At 33.7% G+C, this 11,953-nt stretch overlaps 1 long non-coding RNA gene across 1 annotated transcript in view; it reads left to right on the top strand.

Annotated features, from left to right (window-relative positions):
* The first annotated feature begins 933 nt into the window (after positions 1 to 933).
* The window catches only part of LOC141494855 (uncharacterized), a 111,197-nt gene continuing 100,177 nt past the window's right edge, over positions 934 to 11,953 (top strand). The window contains exon 1 of the long non-coding RNA XR_012470566.1: positions 934 to 1,028. This is a non-coding gene — a long non-coding RNA (uncharacterized LOC141494855). The remainder of the gene's footprint in view (positions 1,029 to 11,953) is intronic.

Here is an 11,953-nt window from a genome sequence, read left to right as displayed (position 1 = left end):
AAATGGATATTTAAAATTATCTTTGCATGCAATTAAAATACTATTAAAACAAAGAACTAATATGTATATAATAGAAATTCAGTGCATATTTTAATTGGTTATCAGGTGAAATATGAATTATTATAGTTCCAATACACAGCCTAAAGCTAGTTTATATTTGACTTTGGGCAAACATAAGAGCAATAACTAACCACTTTAACCATTTAGTAATAGGTCAAAAAAGGAGGTGTAATGTGCTTTGTCTACTAGCAATAACTATAGCTAGTTTGTGTAGATAAATAGAACCTGCATCTGGTTAAATAAGGAAGCCCAGAGAATACTGAACAAGTCATTTGACCTCTACCTCAATTTCCTCAACTGTAAAGTGGGGATAATAATAGTAGATAATAATCTTCATGTGAGGATGAAATTAAATCAGATTTGTGAAGCACTTAGCATTAATTAATTAATACTTCTTTCCTTCTCCTTTAAAGTATCAAATAAGTACCCTCAGTTGAGTGATTATAGTACACATCTCTACTGCTGGAAAAACTTCACTTCCCACCCTCACTACCAAGCATAAAGAATTTAACTATTCCATAGTGTTAACCCACTTTATCTTCCCATTGCCCTGAACTTCTATGTTTCTTTGGGCATTTGACTTCATTTAAATATTGATCTAGAGGAATAAAAAATAGAATGGAGGTACAAAAGTTGTGGAATGTTGATTAGCCCCATTTCATATTGCTAAATAAATTCTCTTAATAAGATCAAGACTTTATTTTTATATTCATATAGTCAACCCACACTTTGGATTGAAAAAGAAACTTTTTTTGAAACTATTTGGTGGAGCAAGCAGCCTAGGCATGTCCTGGAAATCATCCCATCTTTCTAAGCAAGCTAGGGAAAATTCCCAATCCACCGCCAATTCCTAGTCATGGGAGGTTTAAAGAAGAGACATCTTATTTCATTGTTTTTCATTGCATTTCAGTTCTCCCAAGGAAAAAGTTCAAAATGAAGAGGAAAAGATGTCCATTTTCATGTTGAAGGTAATATTTACAAATTATTATTTTATTCCTGCTCTCTTCAGATCTCTTCTGTGATCTTGTTCTTGTCCCATGATCTACTTATAGCAGACAACACCTTGCTATCAGCAAGCAAAAATAGTAGCCATCATCTTGGTTGCTTCTAGTGTGGCTTAATGTCTCTCCTGTTCACATGACACCTGACGTTTTCTCTTTCTCCCTCACTACACATTTCTCTTGTTCATGATATGGTAAATAATGCCTACTTTCTGATTTTATTTAACTCTTTCTATCTTGGTATTACTATATTGGACAACTAGTACCTTTTCTTATTTGAATAGGAAAGAGGTAGGGTAGAGTGGTGGTAGATGAGTGTGGTTTGCTCCCAACTAGCTCCTGCCACTAAAAAAAAAAAGATGAATAATGGATCAGAGGATTAAGAAACCAGCTTCTTATGTGTAATGGAATCTTACAAAGATTAAACAGAAACTAGCAAGTAGGGAAAATTCTGTTACTTCCCAAGAAAGAATCAGCACATTTCACTAACTATTGAAGGGCACAGAGGTAGAATGTAAAAACTGTCTCAGGGAAAAGAGAATGTTTGGTCTGATATATTAAAACCATGTATATGCGAATTAGTGAAATCATAACTGTTTTCAAGTACTTAACTTTTTGCTTCCTAAATAACTCTGCTCCTTTAAAGTTTATAAAGTATTTTCTTCATGTTGCCTCATTGAATGAAATAGGTTTATTACCATCATGTTATAAATAAGGAAATGAGTTCTAAGATGAGACATGATTTTCATGGGATCAAGCAGCTAAAAAAAAAGACTAAAGGTTAAAATAAACAAATACTATATGAGATAATAATGAATTGTTATTGCAGCTCGTGTTAGATTAGGGTTCCCTTTGGTGATGGTGCAAGTAATCAAATATCAAATAGGATCCAGTAGAACATTTGTATTGGGATCTTCAAATATCAACAAAGTTTTTTTTTGGAAAACTAATATGTGTAAAGCTATGTCTCTGTCACAATAAGGCATAAAGAAAAATGAGACCTTACCTATATCCCCAAAAATCTTACACTTAAAGCCAGTATGGCTTCCCTATCCTGAAATGTAAAAAAAAAGTTTTCCCAACTTTAGTCCTAATTTTAATGAGACAATTGTCATTTTAATACTTTCTAACATTTACCTTTAATATCTACAGTCATAAAGTATAACTGTAGTCAATTGTGGGGGGGGCTGAAAGGGGTAATATTTTTAGATATAGGACTCAGAATCAAATGGTTATTTGATACCATCAATTTGGATATTCTTTCTAGTAACTTCAAATACTATTTAAACCTTATGATGCTATGCAGAATATTGACCTTTCTTACTTCTTACCAGCACTGAGACAATACCAACAGAGAATGCAGGTTGTCTGTACACTTACTGTCTATCATTCTTAGTACATGAGCAACTCATCTTTTATTGGTTTTTTTTTTAGGTTTTTACAAAGCAAATGGGGTTAAGTGGCTTGCTCAAGGACACACAGCTAGATAATTATTAAGTGTCTGAGACTGGATTTGAACCCATGTACTCCTGACTCCAGGGCAGGTGCTTTATCCACTACACCACCTAGCTGCCCAACCTCCTTTATTGGTTTTTAAACAATATTAGATGATGGCTAGATAGATGGACAAACTCTAGAGAATGAAAGTTTAATTTCTTTTCATAGAATACATAATAGCTGTACTCCTTTTGTCAAATGTTCATTATTATAATAATTCTTATTTTGGCATTTAACTAACTAGGCATTGCATAGCACCATAAATGAATGACATCATGAAGATTTCTGCCAGCCATGTTGCAGACTGCAATGATTCAAAAATGTCTTTAATAGTTTCAAAGATGTTCCTGTCAGGCTTCAGTGCCTCATACAAAAAGCTTTCTTGGTAATGTTATGGAGGCTGTTATTTACAAAGTGTTTTATAATTTTTATGCTTTTTTTCCTGCCCTAGAGAATTTCCCTTCATGTCCTTGGATAACAAGGGTGAGGAAGAAGGCAGATGTTCCACATAGAATGTTTGTGTTAGAAAGAACATCAGATACTACCTGAGTCAAAAGATATAAACCTGGGCTCTGTGCAGTTGTTTTTGCTGTTGGTATTGTTGGATTGTGTTATTAGTATTATCATATAATAGGTTTCCTTTCTAATCTTAACTGCCTTTATTATATAGACATACTGATGTTTCCAAACTCTCTCATTACTTATACAGATGGCTCTTCATGGTTTGATAAAGTCATTCTTCAAGTTACAGGCAATAATCCTGACCCAGAACATTTTGTGTCCTTTCGGGCTGACCTCAATGGCCACTGCACAGATGCGTAGTTGATAGGTAGCATGTTCTATGTTGCATTATGAAAAAAAAAATCTTCCTTACCAAGTTCAGGAGAGCTGCCTTCACTGGGAAGTTGCTGTGGAGACAATAAGTTGACTCCTGCAAATTACATTCTGAATCTCAGTTAGATCTAAAGGTCCCCAGATGCTTGGACAGGGGGTTAGGTCAAAAAACACTTAAACCTTGACTTGAAGAGCTCTTCTTTCAGATCAGCAGTAATAGGAAACCCTGCTATTCAGTGGGGCAGACTGTTCCATCTTTTGTGTATGAGAAATTCAGGGAATATTCTGTCGCAAATCTCTCTCTCTCTCTCTCTCTCTCTCTCTCTCTCTTCTCATCTTTGATTGATTCATACACTTTTAAATATTCTTAGCCTTGACCTATTTTTTTTAATTCAAATACTAATGTCAGATAACAACACATTAAGTCTATATCCTTGCTTTGATGACTCACTTTCGTTCTTACCTGAAGAACTGATTCAAGAAACTGCTAATCCTAAGGAAATGAATGTGAACGAGTAGTGAAAACAGGGAGAAAAGGGAGATTTTTTATCCAATATTAAAAATACATTTTTCAAAGTTAATAATTTTGTCAACATCTGTCTAACCTTTTGGTGAGTGATCTCAATTCTTCTTTATATTGTAAGAAATCTATAGTTCCTCCTCCACACTTTCCTAAACTATTATAACAGTCTGTTCTACTCCAGGGCAAAAGGGTTGTTATGAATCTGGATTTCCCCTAGGTGACTCAATTTCATTACTCCCCCACATGAATGAAACAAAGAAAGAAGCCTTTAATGGTCATCTTACCACTCTTCATACTTAGTAGAAACCCCATGGTCTCCAAAAAAAATCACTGAAACAAACAGGAAGAGAGCAGACATATACAATTTCCACGTAGGCAAAGATACATTCTCCAGTTCACTTTGTAGAAAACTTTATGATTTCCTGCTAACGAACATGAACAATAATTAGATCACAGAAACTCAAGACTGGAAGAGCACCAAGTGCAAGGAATCTGTTAACAGAAATCCCCTTTGCAGTATTCCTAGCAAACTGATTGGTATAGCTAGGTGGTTAAGGAGATAAAGCACTGACACTGTAGGTCCAACCTCAGACACTTACTATCTGGGTCACCCTAGGTAAATCCCTTAACCAAGTTTACCTCAATTCCTTATGTATAAGGTGAACTATCGTCTTTGCTAAAAACAAACAAGCAAAAACACCTCAAATGAGATCACAAAGATTAACACACAACTGAACAGCAACAAGGACTATTCAACCAAATATTGATTGAATATTTCCAGTGATAAGGAACACTAACTTTGAAGAAAGCACATTCTCCTTTTAGCAAACAATCTTAGGAAGTTTTCTTTCTTTTGAAATTTAACTTTTGAAAAAGAAGATCTGAAGGTTTTGTTTGTTTGAATGCTTTTGTTTTGTTGTTTTACTAACTTAAATAGAATTTTAATCAGGGTTATCAATATTCTCCAGGCATTAGGCTAATTCTTTGTCAATCATCAATCTAAAACATTCTGATTCCAGAAGGTTCTGTAGAGCTTTATGATATCAGCATAATGTATTTCATGACTAAGATTTTCTAGAGGACTTTATCATGATTGGGAATCATTCATCAACTTGTATTCTATAACATCTCTGTCAAGTCATAGTCATTACCCTTATCTCACTAATTTTTATTAATCTTATATCAATTAAGATTCATCACATAGGGGCTTCTCTCTTATTAAATGTTTCAAAGATTATCAAATAATTTTGCCTGGGTGGGAAATACATTATATGAAGATAATCTTTAAATGTTTTGCTCTATCAAATTGAATACATGCATGCACACATACATGTGCATATGCATATATATGTACTAATAAATAATATGTGTACACCTACCCATACACATGCATTTTGATGTGTACACATATACACTTGTGTGTGAACATATATGTTCAAAATGACCTCATAACATTTTGCATTTTCTCCATATTTAAATGAGTGATATAATGATGAGGATCTGGTTTACTATATAATATCACTTGGAAATCTCTGCTTGTTCTCTCCTGACACGCTTATTGGTAATATCCCAAATGCATGTGCATATGAATATAAAAGTACATAGATGTGTATGTAGCTACACATTTGAAATAAATTGCATCTTTGTTATCTTTTTATATTAATAAAGTCCCAATATCTTCTCCTCCCCCAACACATTTAGAATCTTCCCTTTCATTTGGAAAATTCTTTTTGGTCTTAGAATTCAAATGTCAGAACTCTAACAGCCAGATTAAAGTTGTTGGATATTCTTTTTATGTCTTTTTTTTTGCAAGGTAATGTAGTTAAATGACTTGCCCAAGGTCACAAAACTAGGTAATTATTAAGTGCCTGAGGTAATATTTGAACTCAGGTCCTCCTGACAGCCAAGGCCAGTTCTATATCCACTCCACCACTTAGTTACCCCCATAGACATTCTAAATGCTATACAATAGATCCTTCTACATTCTTTCTACCACTCTACCAATGTTATTGAAGATGTAGAAAGAAACCAAACATTACCTGGCATCACTTTGTATTTTTCTGTCTTTCATAGAGTACCCTGGCTAAAATGTTTATCATCAGGTAGTTTACGTACTGGTAATGAAGTGCTCTGAACTTACGTAGCCTAGAACTCAGGAGGTAGAGTAACTGTGCTTCTAGGACAGCTGCAAATTCTTTTCAAAAACATTCCAAACTTCATGATCCACTAGTCTAGCCTTCGATAAACCATGGTTATTTCTATGTTATATGCTTGAGGGAAGTGAAAGACTTCACAAGAGAAGATATGTAAAGAATAGAATCAAAAAGAAATGTGAGCAGAGAAGGAGAAAGGCTCAAAATAGAATAGACTAAGTAATAAGCTTTGAAGCTTCTTTTTTCTCCTTTTGTATCCATGTAATAAAAAAAGGATCCAGAAGGAATAAAGAATCTCCTTACAAGTATCATTTGGGAATTCCCAGTATTTCTTTGAAGATGAGGAAATTGGTTAGAAGTAATGGGAAAGTAAAGATGTATGTGTATGAGTACCATGGGGGGAAATACCCACATTGTTAAGATCAGACATATTGAAGTATTGAGATCTTGGTTGCTTTTTACTCATTTCAGTCATATCTGACTCTTTGTGATTACAGTTGAAATTTTCTTGGCCAAAGATGCTTAAATGTACTGCCATTTCCTTCTCCAGGTGATTTTCCAGATGAGGACAGTGAGGTAAACAATGTTAAGTGACTTAATTGAGGTTAAATATCTGGTAAGTGTTTGAGGCCAAATTTGAACTCATGTTTTCTTGACTTCAAGCTTGGTGATTTATCCTCTGCCCCTAAAGGTAGCACTTTTTTATTTTAGTCAGTCTATTACCATTTGCTAAAAACAAATTCTACATGCTTTATTTTATAGGATAGAGAAAAAGATGCTGTTATTCAGTCTTTAAGTCATGTCTTACTCTTTATGATTCTCCAGACCATACTTTTCATGGGGTTTTCTTTTTTTTTAATTAAAGATTTTATTTATTTTGAAGTTTACAATTTTTTTCCCAATCTTACTTCCCTCCACCCACCCCACCCCCCACAGAAAGCAATTTGTCAGTCTTTACATTGTTTCCAAATTGTGATGAGAGAGAAATCATATCCTTAAGGAAGAAACATAAAGTATTAGAGATAACAAGATCAGACAATAAGATATCAGGTTTTTTCCCAAATTCAAGACCTTGAACTTGGTTCAAACTCCATGGTTCCTTATTTGGATACATATGGTATTCTCCATTGCAGACAGTTCAAAATTGTCCCTAATTGTTGCCCTGATGGTATGAGCAAGTCCATCAAGGTTGATCACCACCCCCATGTTGCTATTAGGGTGTATAGTGTTTTTCTAGTTCTGTTCATCTTGCTCAGTATCAGTTCATGCAAATCCCTCCAGGCTTCCCTGAATTCCCATCCATCCTGGTTTCTAATAGAACAATAGCGTGCCATGACATACATATACCACAGTTTGCTAAGCCATTCCCCAAATGAAGGACATTTACTTGATTTGAAATTCTTTGCTACCACAAACAGGGCTGCTATGAATAATTTTGTACAAGTGATGTTTTTACTCTTTCTCATAATCTCTTCAAGGTATAGACCCAGTAGTGGTATTATTGCCAGAACAAAGGGTATGCTCATTTTTGTTGCCCTTTGGGCGTAGTTCCAAATTTCTCTCCAGAAAGATTGGATGAGTTCACATCTCCACCAACTGTGTAATAGTGTCCCAGATTTCCCACAACCCTTTCAACAATGGTCATCATCCTTTCTGGTCATATTAGCCAGTCTTAGAGGTGTGAGGTGGTACCTCAGAGAATCTTTAATTTGCATTTCTCTAATAAGTAATGATTTAAGCAATTTTTCATAAGCCTATGGATTGCTTTGATCTCCTCATCTGTAAATTGACTTTTGCATATCCTTTGACCATTTGTCCACAGGGGAATGACTTTTTCGTTTAAATATGACTCAGTTCTCTGTATATTTTAGAAATGAGTCCTGTGTCTGAAACATTAGTTGTAAAGATTGTTTCCCAGCTTACTACATTTCTTTTGATCTCGGTTACAGTGCTTTTATCTGTGCAAAAGCTTTTTAATTTAACATAATCGAAATCATCTAGTTTGTTTTTAGTGATGTTCTCCATCTCTTCCTTAGTCATAAACTGCTCCCCTTTCCATAGATCTGACAGGTAAACTAGTCCTTGATCTTCTAATTTGCTTATAGTATTGGTTTTTTTTTATGTCTAAATCTTGTATCCATTTGGATCTTATCTCAGTAAAGGGTGTGAGGTGTTCATCTAATCTAAGTTTCTTCTATACTAATTTTCAATTTTTCATGGGGTTTTCTTGGCAAAGATACTGGAGTGGTGTGCCATTCCAGCCATTCGAGCCAGACATTAAATGACTTGCCCAGTGTCATATAGTAAGTGTCTGAGGACAAAATTAAACTCAGGTCTTCCTGATACCAGACACATGGTTCTATCTACTGAGTTACCTAGCTGTTTTTGACATTTTGAGATGTCTGGATATCAATGATTAAGATCTAGAGAATATTCAATATTTTGTACTGCATTTATACAGATTTGGTTGAGAAAGGTCTTTTCTATTGAAGTATCTCATATTTTTGCTATTTTTGACTGAAACAAATAACTCTCAAATTTATTATAAACTTGCATCTTTTTTAACTAAAGTATACTGACTATGACATCTTAATAACTTGGATTTGCAATTGTTTCTCATCAACAGTTATATTATAAAGCATTAAAACTATCCCTCTAAAATTTGTTGAAGCTATTGAACATTATTACCATCTATGAAATGGTCACACATTATCAAATTTTGTATTTTTGTTCATTTTTGGTATAGTTTTTGTTCTTTTTTTAACCTCACATTTGCAATAACTTTACGCTTTTAATTTTCCTTTACATATCATTATACCAACAAGGGCCTTGTATATTCTGCCTTTTGATTAGCTATTGGTTTGCTCTTTGATGGGAAAATAAATAATAAACCATGTGTAAAACTATATTAACATTAGAAAGAAATTATATTTGAATGAGGACCCAAAGAACCTCTGTGAGTCAAGTGCATGAATATTACTGAGTGCACTTTATATTTTAGATGATAGAAGGCATATTTTACTTACTTTCTGATTCTTAGTAAAGTTCCAGATAAGGGAGGATTCTAAATAAGTGACTTCAAGACAAGAGAGATATTAGGTTATATGTACTCTTATTGAAAAAAAAAAAAGATAAAAATGAAGGTGTTGATGCAGTCTCAAGTTAATAACTTTTAGAAAAGGAAAGAACCTATAAAATCATGTTCAACTTTGTAATTTTATTGATAAATTGGAAACAGAAAAAATAAAATAATTTGTTCAAATTGAAACAGGTAGTTCTCTAACTAAAAGTTAACTTATGTTATCCAATTCTACCTCTAGTGAGTTTTCTACTATACCATGAGGCATTCTAAATTTCTGAATACTTTATACCAGTCTGGTAATTGTTATGTTTTTTCCTAATATTTTCCCTCACTCTCCCTCTTCTCCTCTCCTTCCTCTCTCTTTCTATGCACAATCATGCTTAGCTACACAGCCATTTGGAATACATTGATATCAAAGTCTCATGCCAACTTAAACTTTGACAATATATTTTACTTCTAGCTATAGAATTAGCTATTACAATTCTACTTCATTGTCAACTTTTGCTTGTAATTTAATTGTTTGTGGAATTTAAGGGAAAAAAATTATAAGAAACAATAAGGAAACCTGTTATAGATATATGGCACTCCAGGTCCATGAGAGATCACTTTTTCTTATATTTTCTACTAATACCTTTTAATATCAAAAGTGATTGCTTCATTATTCCACACAAGCACTACATTAGGGCTGATATTTAACTTGTTACTTTGAAAAAGTGCCTTTAGGTATTTTGAGTATAATATCCCAATAAAACCAAATTCCAGAATCTACTTGTTCCAACATTACTATCTTATATATGGCCATCAATCATAGTTCCAGCAATCTGCTCTCTCCAACAGTAACTTCTTATGTTTAGAATTCAGTGAAATAAAATCTGATCTTAGACTTTGAGGAGTGTTAAAGTTAAGATTTTATATGGTATAACTATGAACATTTTATTTTGCATTGATTTTTAATGTTTTAACTCTTTAATACTCTAAGACTTATTTTATTAAAGAGACACACTCATCAAAATCATGCCAGTTCACATTTCTGTAGCACTTTAAAGTTGGAACTGGAATTTGAATGCTAATTCTCCTACTATTAGTGATGAAACATTGAGCAAGACAATCACCCTTGGTCTAAATATCCTAATTTGTAAACTAAGAGTGTTGGAAAAAATGACACCTGAGATGTCTCTCAACTTTACATTTCTTACCAAATGGAAGTTTTGCGAATATCTTTATATATAGTTATTTTAGATCCATAATAGCTCCAAGAAAGAGGTGTTTCTGCCATTTTAATTTTACATATGAGAAAACTGAGACCTATGGATGTTAAGTTACTTTTATATGATCACATAACTAATAAGCTTATAAGATTTGAACCCAGCTATTCTTTTTTTTGGTGGGGGTTATGAAAGGCAAGGGAGTTAAGTGACTTGTCCAAGTTCACACAACTAGGCAATTTTTAAGTGTCTGAGGTCAGCTTTGAACTCAGGTCCTCCTGACTCCAGGGCCAGTGCTCCATCCACTGGACCTATCTGCCCCGAACCCAATTATTCTTGATTCCAATTTCAGTACTCCTAGATCAGCAAATACTAAAAGGGGGACAATTGCTTTCTTGACAATGGTTCAGAATACTGGATGAAAATTCTAGGGAAATGGATCAGTGTCAGGATATGCCTGGTCATACTGTTAAAGGAAAAAGGATGATAGCAAAAGATAAAATTGAATAATAAATGACTATAATGAACTGAGCACTCTTTCGTAAAAATAGATATTATCCATCGTCACCATGAATTTAACTATCTTTATGGATACTTGATCTATAATTTGCTATAAAAATAGCTTGCAATTAAAGTGATAAAATATTTGCATTTTAGAAAATATAGCTCTCACAGAAGCCCTGAGAAATAGCTAGTACAAATATTAGTTTTCCCATTTTTCCAGATGTGGAAGCTTGCTCAAAAAAACTTAATTTATTTGTTCATAATCACATAGTAAATGTATTGACAAACATTTTAACTTAGCTTTCCTTTCCTTTCTTTTCTTCTCTGCTCTCTCTCTCTCTCTCTCTCTCTCTCTCTCTCTCTATTACACACACACACACACACACACACACACACACACACACACACACACACACACGATCTCTCCTCCCTAAAAAAAATCTCAAATATGGAAATATGGAATCAGCTTAGAATCTCTATGGGACTCCAGTGGAAACAGTGCTAGATTTGGATTCAAAGTACCTCAATTCAAATCCTGAATTTTCCCATTACTTCTCATGTGACCAAATAACCAATTAACCTTTGTTGGACCTTAGTTTATGCATCTGCAAAATTAAGAGTGAAGTAGGATGTGACTTTCAGGGACCCTTATAGCTCTAAACGTATGACCCTATGAATCAAGTCCTCTATGTAATATTTATCAGTTTTCCATAAGTACCTGAGTATTGAAGAAGAACTTTGAATATAAAAGATACTCCATTGCTTGAAGATATTTGGTAAAAATCTCATACCCAATAAAGTTGTTTTGTTGGACACATTATAATTGATGGCATCATGTTAAAATAATTTCCCACTACCAGCTTAATTGAATTTTTGGTTCAAATTTATACAGTGAATTTTAAGAAATCATATTTATTTTTTTGTTTGCTTGAGGAAATGAAGTTAAGAGACTTGCCCAAGGTCACACAGCCCAAGATAAGTATCAAGTATCTGAAGTCACATTTGAACTCAGTCCTCTAGACACTATGCCACATAGATGGTCCTCAAACATGTTACTGGCGGTTACTATCAAAATCTTATAACAAATATGTGAA

This window comes from Macrotis lagotis, chromosome 8 (assembly GCF_037893015.1).
Source record: "Macrotis lagotis isolate mMagLag1 chromosome 8, bilby.v1.9.chrom.fasta, whole genome shotgun sequence".
In the NCBI taxonomy this organism is placed as follows: domain Eukaryota; kingdom Metazoa; phylum Chordata; class Mammalia; order Peramelemorphia; family Peramelidae; genus Macrotis; species Macrotis lagotis.
This window is presented reverse-complemented; position numbering and strand designations above follow the sequence as displayed.